Source organism: Mobula birostris, chromosome 9 (assembly GCF_030028105.1).
Source record: "Mobula birostris isolate sMobBir1 chromosome 9, sMobBir1.hap1, whole genome shotgun sequence".
Lineage (NCBI taxonomy): Eukaryota > Metazoa > Chordata > Chondrichthyes > Myliobatiformes > Myliobatidae > Mobula > Mobula birostris.
This window is the reverse complement of record NC_092378.1, coordinates 35660155-35675938: the sequence shown is the minus strand read 5'-3', so window position 1 is coordinate 35675938 and position 15784 is coordinate 35660155. Positions and strand designations below refer to the sequence as shown.

The window sequence follows — 15784 nt, the reverse complement described above, 5'->3', positions numbered from 1 at the left end:
TCAGTATCTCTAATATTTACTCTTTCCAGACACATGCGTGTTCCATACTTTCAGCATACATCAGCCCGAACTCTCCATTCTCCCCATCCTTCATTCTAGCAAATACTAATGTGAAATATTCATTCAGGACACCACAAGTATACCCTGACTCCAGATAAGGACTTTCCTTTTGGTCCCTATGGAACCTATTCTTTCCCTAGTGACCCTCAGGATTATCTATAAAAAGTTTTGAAATCCTCCTTAATTCTGTTGGTTAGCACCATTTCATGTTCACTCCCCCCCACCCCCCCCATGGCTTTCTTAAGGGGCTCTCCTATATAAATCTCAAAAGGACCCACTTGATAACAATTTCCAATATAGGCAACTCACACGTCATGGGGAGGGGGTTATGTTTCTAGAAAACAGATTGTCTTACAAATTCCCATTAAACATTGCTGTGTCATCTGCATGCATTAAGAAATGTGAGGTAAAACAAATTCTGTATTTATTTAGTACCTTTCTTCAAATTTCATAAAAATGAGTTTCTTGTCCTATCTCAGAGTTTTTGGCAGTGATTTGTGAATTCTTTACAGGGATATCTCCATTCTATTACAATAGTTTCATTTACTAATTCCTCAAGGGTATCCTCGCTGAATACTACAGTAATGCTCTCCCCCTAATATGTATTGCAGCACCTCCTCCCCTTTGCATGAACACCCCCCACACGTGTTCCCGGGAACACTATACCTAGGAACTGTCATTTCTGCCCTTCCCTCAGCCACATTTCCCTGCTTGCCACAATATAAAATTCCATGTGTTGATCAATGTTTTCAAACCATCCATTTCACTGGCAAGGCTGTACAAACTAAAATAATTTTAATTAAGTCTACAGGTCCTCTTGTACTCCGCCATTCATTTCTGACTGTTCTGCCAAATGAACTTACTATATATGATTCTTTCTCCCCTCCTGCTACACTATCATTTTTGTATCACCAGTTTAAATCAACTTATTAGCACTGGCAAACCTCCCCACCAGGAAACTGATATTCCTCTAGTTGAGCTGGAACTCATTCTTTCTTGCAGAAGTCACTCTACCTCTAGATGTTAAAAGTGGGGTTCTGCAGGAATCAGTTTGGGGACACTGTTGTTTCTAATTCACATTAATGATTTGGATAAGCATATAACAAATAAACAAAATTAGGGGGATGGGCTGATAAAATTCAGGCAACAGAATCAATACAGTTAGGTCTAAACAAAATCCAGATGTGGGCAAATAAATGGCAGATGAAATTTAATGTAAGTAAATGTAAAATATTACACATAGCAAGTAGAAATATTAGATATAAATATACAATAGGGGGTCTTGAGTTACAAAGTGCACTGTATGAGAATGATTTGGGTGTTCTGGTAGATCATCACTATCAACATCTAGACAACGCACAGACATGATTAGGAAGGCTAACAGAATGTTGGGCTATGTAATGCGCTCAGAGGAGTTCAAGTCTGGAGACATTCTCCTTAAGCTGTATTATGCACTTGGGCCACACCTTGAGTACTGTGTACAATTTTGGTGTCCATATTTTGTGAGGGATGTGAAGGCACTAGCAAGAGTTCAGAGGAGAGCGACAAGACTTATACCAGCAATACACATAAAAGTTGCTGGTGAACGCAGCAGGCCAGGCAGCATCTCTAGGAAGAGGTGCAGTCGACGTTTCAGGCCGAGACCCTTCGTCAGGCACTCTTCCTTCAGTTAGTCCTGACGAAGGGTCTCGGCTTGAAACGTCGACTGTACCTCTTCCTAGAGATGCTGCCTGGCCTGCTGCGTTCACCAGCAACTTTTATGTATGTTGCTTGAATTTCCAGCATCTGCAGAATTCCTGTTGTTTGCAGACTTATACCAGATCTGCAGGGCATGAGATATGAAGAAAGAGTGAAAGAATTAAATCTTTTTAGCCTAGACAGACATAGAGGGGACATGATAGAAGTGTTCAAAATCATTAAGGGCATAAGCAAGGTGGATGTGAGCTGCAACTTCAAGATTAATCCATCAACAAGAACATGGGGCCATAGGTAAAGAATGGTTACAGGGAGATTTCAGACTAACATCAGGAAGCATTTCTTTACACAGCAAGTTGTGGACACATGGAACAAAGTACCTAGTTGTGTCGTTGAAAGTAGTACATAAGAGACTTTCAAATATTAACTCAATAGTTATTTCAACATACTATGTGAATGGGCCAAATGGCCTGTTCTTGTCAAAAATGTCCTAATGTACTAATGCACCTCAGAGGAAATTCCAATTATCCACATACGCTAAGTCCCGCTCCCAGCGCAGTTCCCTAGCTATGATTTTGGCTGTTCTCTTTTCTTATTTCTAAATCAACCACCTCATAGCACATGGACTAATCTTGACATTAATACCCCAGAGGTCGTGCATTTCAACCTTCTTTTGAACTTCCTAAATTCCCTTAAAGGAAACACCACAGGAATTCCTTACATTAAAATCTTACACAAGGACCATGGGATGAACAGTTCTTGGTTTGAGCCATGAACAGCAGAGTTTAGAATGACTGCAAGTTTAACAAAATATATAGTGGAAGTCTGGACTGTTCCATTCTGAGCATTCCATTGCCAAATATCATTTTGACTGAAAACTTAAATGAGCTAACAAAATAACTACAGTGGCCACAAGAACAGGTGTTAAGTTCTTGTGCCTTTTCACTATGATACTCAAACCAATAAATATCACATTGTCTGGTAGTCTGCAAATGTTGTGTATTTGCAGGTTTGTTTCTTCAATTCATTCAAGGCTGAATCAGCAAATAATGTGTCAAACCTTAATGCAAATCATGAAGCATATAAACATTACAAGGCAACAGGTACAGATAGATTTATTTAATACTGTGGAACTTGATGTTGCATTATAATGCAAAGCAGACAAAACTCCACAAAATATCAACAGGTTGCCTTATGTAAGTAACAAATCACTGATTTTTTCTGCATTGATTGTATCGAATCTGCACACTGTTTCTGCAAATTTTTATTTCCCTGTTTCTTTTTTGTGCAGCATTAAGTTCCAAAAGTTTACCTCTTTTATACCAACTCCACAGCCACAAGAGGGATAACATTTCCAGTTCATTGAATAGTTTATTGATTATTGAGACATGGTTTTTATATACATTTTCGACAGCAAACTCCTTACAGTCTAAATTAATCTATTGTTGTACCTGTTACTATTGATGGTGAGGACATGGCTGAGGACAAGTACCTGCGGGTGCACCTGGATGACAGATGTGTGGAGCTCCAACACAGAGACTGTGTACAAGAACAGCCAGGGTCGCTTCTACTTCCTGAAGAGACTGAGGTCTTTTGGAGTATGCGGGCCTCTCCTTCACACGTTCTACCAGTCTGTTGTTGCCAGTACAATCTTCTATGCCGTGGTGTGCTGAGGCAATGGCATCAACACGAGTGATGCCAGCAGGCTCAATAAACTGATTAGAAAGGTTGGCTCTGTTATAGGAGTCAAACTGGACACACTGGAGGCTGTAATAGAACAAAGGACCCTACAGAAAATCCTGGAAATTCTAGACAATGTTTCTCACCCTCTGCATGCCACCTTGGCTGAACAGAGGGGTACTTTTAGTAATAAACTAAGATACCTAACTATGCTGCTCCAAAGAGTGCTTATTGAGGTCATTCTTACCCTTGGCGATTAGGCTCTATAATAAATCAACCTACAGATGGGGAAGTGATGACTCCCTCCTATTAGACTGTATGTGGTAACTTATTTTTTATTCTTTCTAACTTCTCTTCTAATATTTGCATATCTGTGCATGTGGAATGCTACCGTGACACTGTAATTTCCTTTGGGAACAATAAAGTATCTATCTACCTATCTAAACACCACTTTATTACTTGAATTAATTTATTTGCTTCAAACACATCTAAGTGCGTGGATTTGTCTTTCAAATGCTCAAAATGAAGATAAAGTTATACAAGTGCATTTGTTAAACATAGAACTAAGGCAGTAAACACAATTTAGAAAAAAAAATACTGCTAATTTCACTCATTAGAACATAGAACACAAGACAGGAACAGGTCATTCAGCCAATGATGTTTGCACCAATTAAACTAATTCCCTCTGCCTAAACATGATCTTTATTCCCCTCTTCTTTTCTCTAATACTCAATGTATCTCACAGCCTCTTGAACACCACTACTGTATCTGCTTATACCATTAGCCCAGCTGCATTGCAGACATCTACCACTATCTCTGAAAAAAACTTGACCCATACATCCCCTTTAAGGTTTTTTCCCCTCTCATCTTAAATACATGTCTTCTGGTATTGACGTTTCTACCCCGGGAAAAAAAGATTCTGACTGTCTATCAATCAATGCCTTTTATAAGTTTTATAAAGTTCTCTCAGGTCCCCTCTCAGCCTCAATGTTCCAGAGAAAATAACCCAAGTTTGTGCAACCTCTCCTTATAAACTTATTCCCTCTAATCCAAGCAACACCTGGTAAACCTCTTCTGCCCACTTTCCAAAGCCTCTATATCATTCTTGCAATGAGGTGACTAGGATTTCACACGATACTCTAGGTGCAACAGAATCAAAGTTTTACATAGATGCAACATGACTTCCTTACTCTTATGTTCAATGTCCTGATCAATGAAGGCAAGCATGCCATACACCAGCTTTACCATCCTATCTACTTACACTTCTATTTTCAGGGAGCTATGGACCAGGTCTCCAAATCCCTTTGTATAATATTGCTGATAATGGTTCAGCTATTAACTGCACACATTGCCATTACATTTGACCTCCTATCGTGCAAAAGCTCAAATTTGCTGAAATAAAACTCCATCTGTCATTTCTCCACCCATATCTATAACTGTACAATAGCCTGTTGTATCCTTTGGCAGCCCTCTACACTGTCCACAGTTCCATCAATGTTTGTGTGACCTGCAAACCTACAAACTCACCCATCTAATTTTCATCCAAGTTAGTTATACATCTGTGGCCCCAGCATCATTCCCTGCACAACACCACTGACCCATGGACCTCCAACCTGAATAACACCCTTCCACCATTACCATCAGTCTTCTATATGCAAACCAATTCTGAATCCAAACTACCACGTCAGCATGGATCCCATGCATCTTAACCTTTTGGATCAGCCTACCATAATGGATCTTGTGAAATGCCCTACTGAAGTCCATGTGGACAACATCTACTCCCCTTTTATCAATCACCTTTGTCTTTTTCTTAAAACCTCAATCAAGTTTGCAAGACATGATCTTCCTTGCTCTGCACAAAGCCATGCTGACTGTCCCTAACCAGGCCAAGTTTTTCCAAATGCATGTAAATCCCATCACTAAGATCTCCAATAGCTTCCTTACCACTGATGGGAGGCCAACCAGACTGTAATTTCCTGTATCATCCCTATTTATCTTCTTGAACAAAGAAACAACAGTGGCTGCTCTTCATTCTTCCAGGACCTCATCTATTGCTATTGTGGATACAAAGATCTTCATCAAGGCCCTAGCAATTTCCTCTCTTACCTCCTTCAATAATAAGTTACGCTGCTTCTTGATATTTGTAATTGAATAACATTGTTAGAAGATCTGAATAATCACAACAAATCATGCTGTAATTTCAATAGTGAACTACAGTTTTCATTTAACTTTCACCCATTTTAGTTCAGAATGTGGAATTTGTTTATTTTTATATTAATTTGAAATAAATGCAATACTAACATCTAGGCAAATACTACATATAAATTACATCCAAACACCAGAGGAATTTTCAATAAAACAATACCAATATAACAGAATATAAGAAAATCATAGTATTACAGGCTCTTGATGCTGGCATACTTGTTTGAATTGTAAAAATACATTTAAATAATAGCCAAGTTTTGTAATTTGAGCCTAGCTGGAATTAGGGTTTTTTTAAAAAATACAAAAACATCTTTGTTTTGATTTCCCTTGAGCTGTATTAGGAGTAACAGTATATGAAAACATAAATCCTTGGTCAAAGAAATAATAAGAACATGCAGGATTTCCAAACATTATGTGTGAATGGAATTTTTAATACAAAATATACAAAGTATAATCTATGCCTATTACAAGATAACTTTGGACAATTACTTCTTCAGATTATGGCTAGTAAGAGTATTCCACCAGTGCATACAATATTAATAATTAGAATCACAATATACTACACAGAAACAGGCACTTTGGCCCAACTTGTCCATGCCAACCAGTACTTTCCTTAGCTAGTTCTATTTCCCCACATTCCACTAAGCCTTTTCTATCTACATATAGTAGCTGTCTAAATCTCTTTTAAACATTGTAATTTTACCCACCTCTATGACATCTCATTCCATATACCCACCGTTCTCCATGTGAATAAACCTGCTTCTCAGATCCCCCTTAAATTCTTCTTCTTTTACCTTAAACCTCAGCTCTCTAGTTTTTGTCTCCTCTACCCTGAAGAAGGTTATGACAATCTATGTCCTTCATGACTTTATATACCTTTGTACGTTCACCTCTCTGCCTCCTTTGCACAAGGAAAAACACTTCCACATTACACAGTCTCTCTTTATAATACAAAGCCTCCAGTCCTGACATATTTTCTGCATTTGCTCTACCTTAATCACACCCTTCCTATAGTATGTTGACAGAACCATACACAATATTCCTGTTCTGATCTCACCAGATCTTGTACAGTTGTGAAACATGACATCCCAACTCTTATACTTTTATATTGTCTGATAAAGGCAAATATGACATATGCCTTCTTTATCACCTTGTCTATCTGTATCACCACTTTCAGGGAATACATACCCCTAGATTTCCGTTCTTAACACTCTTCAAGGCCCTGTCATTCACCGTGTATGTCCTGCCCTGCTTTGACATCCCAAAAAGAAAAAATTAACCCTCGACTGAGTTAAATTCCATCTGCCATTCCTTGGTTTACTTTCACAGTTGATCCAGATCCTGCTGTAACCTTAAGATAATATTCTTCACCATCTACCACACTAAGAGCATGGAAATTAACTCACCATTCAAGCACCATGGTACCCATTATTTTTCATCCTTTCATTGATGACGCACATCAAAAAGCTCATGCAAAGATGAAATCATTTGGAATCAAGTTGGGGTCAAACCTTGCACAAACATACATGGTCACCATAGATTATTCCAACTCCAGGATATTGCTGTAAGCGGTACACACAGTCCAATTATCTTCAGATGTTTCACTAAAGGCCTTCATTCCATTTGAAAGACAGAGAAGTGTGGATATTCATTGAATACTGTACAATGAAGTATTCAATTACATTTCAAACACCTTGGGTAAAATAAAGCAGTCACTAACCGGTAGTTAACAGCGTAGTATGTGATGTTAATCACTCATGAACAAAAAACTCAACCACTTTGGTGACTACAAAGGTGAGTCCGAGGTTAACTATCTTACAGCAACTCATCCCTCGAAACTTGATAGTCTTTTCACCATCTAGAATGTTCCAATCAGAAGCGTGATAGAACTGTCATAAATTGCACAGTTGAATGCAGCTCCAATAATAGTCAAGAAGGTCAGTATCACCAAAGACACAACGGTTGCCTGAACATCATCCCATTCTCTTACCTAAACGTTCATTCCCTTTGCCAAGGGTGCACGTAATTGCATTATGTGCCATCTACAAAAAGCACTGGTTAATGACCCAGGCTACTCTGAAAGTACTTATCAAATGGATGACCTCCAACAGAAACAAGGGCAAGGGCAGCAGGCACACAAAAGTATCAACCTCCACAAGGCTCTTCTCCAAGTCATACAACATTCTGACTTTGAAATATAGTACTCTGAAATATCTTTTCCAACCTGACAAAGCACCATCACCAAAAACACTGAAACATTTAAGGCAGTGGACCATTTCTACCACCAATTAAAGAAGAAAAGCCCTTTGCCAATGATGTTCACATCAACAGGATTGTAAAATTGATCTTCAATTCAAAATCAAATGGAATTTATGCATTGAAAAACTGCTTGTAAATTATTTGCTAAAAATATCTAACATGTATAAACTATCAACTACTATAAACAATAAGCTAAGTTGCACTGTGAGACACAAAACATTACTTAAAATAGGCTATTGTCCAGATAATGCCTATTTACTTAGACAACATATTTAAAAGGTGATTCACAGGAGTAACTGCAGACAATGACTTCAGATTTCCCCAAAAGTAAACTGAAATAAATTTCTCGTATGAACACCAGAGAAATAGTCTGAAGATTTAGAGAGAGTGGAAAGATCAGCAAGGTGGGAAACTAAATCAGCACATTTACAGATGACACCAAGATAGGGGTCATAGTGGATAGAAAAGCTTGCAGCGTGATCTGCAGCAGCTGAAAAAATGGGCTGAGAGATGGCAGATGGAATATAATACAGACAAGTGCGAGGTGTTACACTTTGAGAGGTCAAACCAGTATAAGACCTACACAGTGAATGGTAGGGCACTGAGGAGTGTGGTAGAACAAATGGATCTGGGAATACAATTCCATAATTCCTTGAAAGTGTTGTCACAGGTATACATGGTTGTAAAGCGAGCTTTTTGGAACATTGGCCTTCATAAATCAGAGTACTGAGCACAGGAGCTGAGATGTTATGTTGGAAGTTGTATAGGACGCTGCTGAGACCTAATTTGGAATACTGTGTGCAGTTCTGGTCACAAGAAAGTTACCAATAAGATTAAAAGAATACAGAGAAAATTTACAAGGTTGTTGCCAGGACTTAAGGATGTGAGTTATAGGGAGGTTGAATAAGTTAGTACTGTACACTCCGGAATGTAGGAAAACAAGGGAGATTTGATGGAAATAAGGGGTATACAAAATCAGGAAGGGTATAGACAGGGTAAATGCAAGCAGCAGGCTTTTTCCATTCAGGCTAGGTGAGAATAGAACTAGAGGTCATAGGTTAAGGGCAAAAGGTGAACTATTTAAGGGGAACCTGAAGAGGAACTTCTTCCCTCAGAGGGTGGTCCAAGTATGGAACAGCTGCCAGTGGAAGTGGTGGATACAAGTTTGTTTTCAACATTTAAGAGAAGTTTCGATATATACATGGATGCGAGGGGTATAGAGGGCATGGTCCAGGTGCGGGTCAATAGGACTAGACAGAATAACAGACTGACACAGTCTAATAGTTGTAGGGTCTGTTTCTGTGCTATAATGCCGTACACTATGACTAATGATATGGAAGCAGGTACCACCAGTCTACAGGTGGGAACCGCCACTACTGTCAGTGTCAGTTACAGGCAGTGAGTAATTGAGAGTATTGTGGATCTTTCTGGAGTAGTAGGTATACCCACACACAACACACTGTAGGTAACTTTCTGACTATGACTAGATACAAGCATGAAACCAGTTGAGTATGATCTTACCCAACTCAACAAAGTGGGAGACATTGGAGGAGGGCTGGATAGCAAACTATGTCAAAGGCAGCACTAAATTTCATAAGGAAAAGGAGTGAAACCTTCCCTTTGCTATAACCATTTGGAATAGTATTGTTATCTATGATGGAAGTTTTTGACACTCTCATCAAGATGAAGACCTCTGCAGAATGCTTGGCAATGGTTATAACATGGTTAAAAATCTTGGAGAGAAAAGGAACTTAGGAGTGGAGTGATGGTTTAGAACACATCTCTTTTTTTGTATAGAGCAATTACAGCAGCTCATTAAAGAGTTGTTAGCACTGGATCCTTCAAACCATTACAGAACATGTTCAGACATTTTTCTCCACTTGCGCTGACAGCACAATTCAGAATAGAAGCTTACATGTGAAAAATAACCGGGAAGTCAAAGAAATCATGCCTCAATGCATTAGATAAAGTGACAGACCCATTATCTTTCTATCTTTCTTTCACATATTCAGCATTTGAATCTCTGGATCTGAACTGACTGACTGAACATATTCAATGGCTGGAGTAGAAAAGAATTTCATTTATAAATGCTAAAATAAAAATGGCAATTAGAGCTATGAATTAGGATACTTTGGGTAATTTATCAGCTAAATATCCTCAAACTTAAAACTGTTCCTAACGAGGATGTTTTACTGTTGTTTCAAGAGAAAAATCAATTTTCTATTCCTAATGGTTTGGAAAAACTGGCTAGATCAATCAAACCCACACAATAAAACTCTTGTTAATCAATCACTGACCAGCCCTGATAACCATCATGGTGAAGCTTGCAGCCAGTGGGTGGAAAAAGTAGACACGTATCAACCAAATTTCAAGGTCAGTCTCCAGTTTTAATCTGCCAGCACTCTAGTATTTTAAAATGCAAATCGTATACCACAATCCAATTTCTTATTTAAACTTTCAGAAGATTGCTAGGAATCTAGTGCTCAAAATAGTAGTATGCAATGTGTCAGGGTGAATGAGTTTACTTAAATTGATAAGGGTGAACAGGTTCATTTAGACAAACAAGTGGGGGCTGGTAAGAGCCAAGCCAAAAATCAGCAGTGATACTACATGGCAAACAACTGCAACATGGGAACACTACTTTCAGTTCACTGAGGGCAACATTTAATTTAGGAGTTCACTATATACATAATTTATTAATAGTTGACTGGATTAACATGACACCTTCTGAGCTTCTTGCTTCAAATATATCAACAAGGATTACGATTAGAAGAAAGTAACATGGATGGCATACAAGGTTAAGTATTGCTGTAGTCACCTGCTTTCAGACATTAAGAATGCAGGAAGTCTTGGAGTTACAAATGTGATCCATCTTTGAACTCTATATGGAATTAGATGCAGGATCTGGCAGACCACTGATTTTAATCAGGAACTCCAGGCCTGCAGATTGGCAAGCAAAGGAGAAGGCAACCAATCACTCAAAATTATTTAATGTTCATTATTTTTCTCTTATCTGTCTGTCAAGGTAATCAGCGGCATTCAGAACAGAAAGCACAACACTGAAGCATAATCAAAACTGACACTCTGCCACCTTAATGCAAAGGGCAAATCAGATCAGTTCTCTGTATATGGCTCAGGTGAATGAAGGGTAAACATGGACTAAGGGATTGCAGTGTGTGACTGGAAGGTAAAGAAACAAAGCAATAATTACTACCACATGGGACAGAAGGAAAAAGGGCTATTAATCAACTTATTCCTGAAATTTATACTGGTTTGTTTAACCAGATCTGCTACATCTATTCCTAACTAATATATTACTATTATCAGATCTATCAATATTATCTGTTTGCATATTTCATATTTCCTTATGACTTAGGACACTATTTCAGCTCATCAAATTTATGCCAGTCATAGATCAATCCTATTTCCAATATTCTCCCTAAGATTCCTCTGCCCGCGAGGACAATTTATTGTGACATGTCTTTAGGATTGGGACATGTATCCAGTAGGAAAGCTAAGCAGTCACAGGGAGAAGTTGCAAATTCCAAACATGCAGCACTGGAGGTCAAAATTGAACCCGGTAGCTGGAGCTGTGAGGAAGCAGCTCTACTAGCTGTGTTATTATGAAGAGTAAAGGTAAAATTTAAACTGAAACTGACATGTTATTATAAATTGCAAGTATATTTCTGCAATTACTATACAATCTGATTAAGTGTGGTATCGTTACCGTACATATTGTTAAACAAGGCAATCTACTAATATGAAACCACCAATTTCCTTATTGACAGGAAAAGATCTGTCACCAAATGATTTTAGAGATCTCTACAACTGTTCGCCAAAATGTGGCAGGTTTTAATACCCACTGTCATCATGGCATCTCTAGTGCAGGAGGAATGCAAGGCAAATTATCTCAGAGGTTGCGCTTTCACAGCAGAAGATTATATTCAACATCTTCGACTCCTCCATCTTGATATATCATATATAATACATGACAAGGAGGTACAATTTAAAGGAAAAAGTTTTAAGAGGAAAAGCTTTGGAATATAAATGCACTACCTACAGATGCAGTGGAAGCAAGTTCCATTAGAAGCAAAAGGTTAGGTGCTGCCTTAATGGATGATGGATGAAAGTAAGGAAGGATTTTCAAGTGATTTGGGTATGCAGTTAAGGAAATTAATTTGTGGTACTGTGGGAAAATAGCTGGGAAATACAACTTAGATTAGATTAGATTATGAGGACACTCAGTCCTCATTTATTGTCATTTAGAAATGCATGCATTAAAAAATGATACAATGTTCCTGTGGTATGATATCACAGAAACACAAGACAGACCAAGACTAAAACTGACAAAAAACACATAATTATAACATATAGTTACAACAGTGCAAAGCAATACCGTAATTCGATAAGAGCAGACCATGGGCACGGTAAAAAAAAGTCTCAAAGTCCCGACAGCCCATCATCTCACGCAGACGGTAGAAGGAAGAAACTCTCCCTGCCATGAACTTCCACTGCCGCAAACTTGCCGATGCAGCATGCTGGAAGCACCCGACTACAGTCCAACTCTGAGTCCGTCCGAAAACTTCGAGCCTCCGACACCGAACACTGAGCACCATCTCTGCCGAGCACTTCAACCCCGGCCCCGGCCACCAAGCAACAAGCAAAGCCGAGGATTCGGGGCCTTCCCCTCCGGAGATTTCGGATCACACAGTAGCAGTGGCAGCGAAGCAGGCATTTCAGAAGTTTCACCAGATATTCCTCCGCGCTCTCACGTCTGCCTCCATCAAATCAGAATTGTGCACGGCCTCCTACTTGACAGATTACAGATATTCATCACCGGAGAGACAGCACGCGCTGCATCGCACCGCCATCTTCTCCTCCGCCTTACAGGATTTCTTTACATACGGACAGTAAATATTTAATGACTTTCTTCTGTGACATGTTTCAATAACTCACGGACTAGGCATACAATACAGTGACAGCCAGCAATGGCATAAACTTTGTACAAAGTCCTCCTCATGGACTTACGTACATGTTCTTGAAATAGGTGAGATGTCTCACTGGTTGGTGAAGCAATGTCCTGGCATAATTATTAGAAAGTCAAATCTTTCATTTGAAATCTCAAGCTCATTCACAAAATATATACAAACAAAAATGGTATAAAAGGGAAGAGACTTAAGAATAACAATAAGAACTTTTTATGCAAAGAGTGGTTGGAATCTGGCATGCACTGCAGCTGATGTGGTGGAGGGCAGGTTCCATTATATCCGTCAAGAGGCAACTAGATATATACATTCAAAAACATTTGCAAGGCCATGGAGAAATGATCAAGAGGTGGAATGAGAGTGTTGCTGCAGTAGAGAGCTGATGTAGAAATGATAGTGCAAATCACATCCATCTGGCAACAGATGATCCACAACAGCTGATGAAATAATTCTAAATAGTTAAGAGGGAAAAACCCTGGAAAGCTTCAATGATGAACCTGAACTCCATAAACTCTCAGATTATCAGAGCAAATATTGGCAGGGAAATCTATAGATTACCACATAACTGTTGGCAGGGATGAAATGGAATGCCCACAGCAATTGGAAGAAACATAGAAGCAGTGGTATATGTACATATTCAGGACAGTACACTTCAATATTCATCCAGGATGGTTCAGTAGAATCCTTACTGGAATAAGAAAAAATGCACTAATGGGCAAGCTGAGCCAGCCAAGTCCCAGAGAACATAGCTGCAGGACAGGACCTGCAAAAGGTGGTAAAAGAAGCAAAGAGAATAATAAAGCTATTTGATCTGCTGGTTAACAATCCAGCTACTCACAACATCCATTTGTGGCATTGTACAAACCAATTACAGAAAAATAGTGTTTCATGACAAAAAAAAACCCACAATCTTCGTGGAGAAGAATCCTTTGTTATACCAAGGACATTCATTTTTCTGTGGTACTAAAACTCGGCTAAATGAGATTGATTCAGAATAATTCAAGTAGCAGTAGATAATCACTACCTCAATCATTGATAAAGTATCAGTAGGTGTTGTTCTCAGTGCTACAAAACAGCACTTATTCACAATAGTTCAATTACAAATCAAAATCATAAGATTCTGCAGTTGCTCTAGACATGAAGGAACACACACAGAATGCTGGAGGAACTCAACAAGTCAGGCAGCATCTATGGGGGCAATAAGCAGTTGAATTTTTGGGATGAGACCATTCACCAGGACTGGAAAGGAAGAGGGCAGAAGTCAGAAGAAGGTGGTGGGGAAAGGGAAGGGGTAAGCGAGGATGGGGGGAGAAAAAATTGCATAAGTTAGAGGAATTAATCTGGAGGCTTCCCAGACGGAATATCAGCTGTTGCTTCTCCCACCCGAGTTTACTCTCATCATGGCAGCAGAGGCGGGCATGGACACTCATGTCAGAATGTGAATGGGAAGTTGAACTGAAATAAATAGCCACATGGTGGACAGTGTGGAGGTGCTTGATGAAGTGGTTCCCCAATCTGCATTGGGTCTCAAAGATGTCGTGGAGGCCACACTGGGAGCACCAGATAAAATAAATGACCACAACAGACTCGTAGGTGAAGCATTGTCCTGACAGGAAGGACAGTTCGAAGCCCCAAATGGTAATGAGGGAGGTGTAGGTGTAATTACAAATGCTCAGTTTTGTCTCGCAAAGACCAGACAGCCTCAAGACGTTATCAGAGCTACCAGAGACATGCAAAGGAGATATGGTAAAAGAAGATACAAGTGAAGTAAGAGTGGCTGCCATTGATATAAAGGCAGCATTTAACTGCATGGCATCAAGTAAACCCTGGAAAACTGGGTTCACTAGGCACTCCTGGCACTAAAACAGATGGCCATCACTGACGGAGATCAATAATTCCAGACCCAGGACATTGCTGCAAAGCCCCTTGGGCTTAAAATCTTTAGCTGCTTCATCAATGACTTTTCCTCCAACTTACCATCAGAAGGAGTGAAGGAGTGATGTTTCATGATCACATGATGTACAAGTCTGGTTGCAGTTCTTCAAGTAAAAAGCATTGTATATGGAGAAATAGCTGGAAAACTTTTAAGTTTGGGCTGATAGGTGGTACCATCCAAACAAAAGGCAATGATCATTCCAATTATTTCACTAGACATTTAAACAGTATTAATTTTGCTGGCCCTCTAGCATACAGTATTGTGGGAAATATCATTGGTCACATCTTGTCAATGAATAAAATAGTCACTAGAAATTTGTGATTTTCTCTAATGCACTACTGCTTCTTTCAGAAGTACAATGTCTCCAGATATTTAATAGAAGTCAGAAATTGTAGTGTGGCAAAACCAATTAATCCTCCAATTCAACCTATAAAAACCTGCCTGTTCATTGGAATGTTGCAGTGAATAGCACTGCGCTTGTGACACTAACAAGGTTACACAAACTTAGTGCATTGTTCCTCCCAGCCCTCCCAAAGCAAGATTTAATTTGTTTTATTTTAACTATTACCTTAACATAAGTAATAATGTTTCTCTTTAGACCTAATGCCAATAGTTTTTTTTAAAGTTTTGCATATCCTAGCAATCTTCCAGACCTACAATAGATTCTTCCTCAGTTAATGATTAAGAGTTACTTTGTAAATATAAAAACATGTAGCACAGCCTTATGGTCATTCAGCATAAGCATCAGCATTCAGCATTAGACACTAGATCTAGCCCACAGATAAGCATTAAAAATGGAAATTTTATCTTCTGAATCCAATGGAACTTAACTAGTATCTCTGTATTTATTGTGATGATTTGCATCATATGTCAATTATGAAGATATTATTCTATAACAGGGGTTCCCAACATTTTTTATGCCATGGACCAATAGCATTAAGCAAGGAGTCTATGGACTCCAGGT

General features: G+C 39.0%; 1 protein-coding gene across 6 annotated transcripts in view; it reads right to left on the bottom strand.

Annotated features, from left to right (window-relative positions):
- Nucleotides 1-15784, bottom strand: part of LOC140202665 (peroxisome proliferator-activated receptor alpha-like) — a 74270-nt gene that overhangs the window by 54944 nt on the left and 3542 nt on the right. Inside the window, exon 2 of one of the 6 annotated variants that reach the window (XM_072267798.1) lies at nt 3248-3522. The exons of 3 other annotated variants lie outside the window; for them this stretch is intronic. The gene's annotated coding sequence lies outside the window, so the exon portion shown is untranslated. Of the gene's footprint in view, nt 1-3206; nt 3226-3247; nt 3523-15784 lie in introns of those variants that run through there. 2 more of the 6 variants (XM_072267799.1, XM_072267800.1) reach the window with 2 other exon arrangements.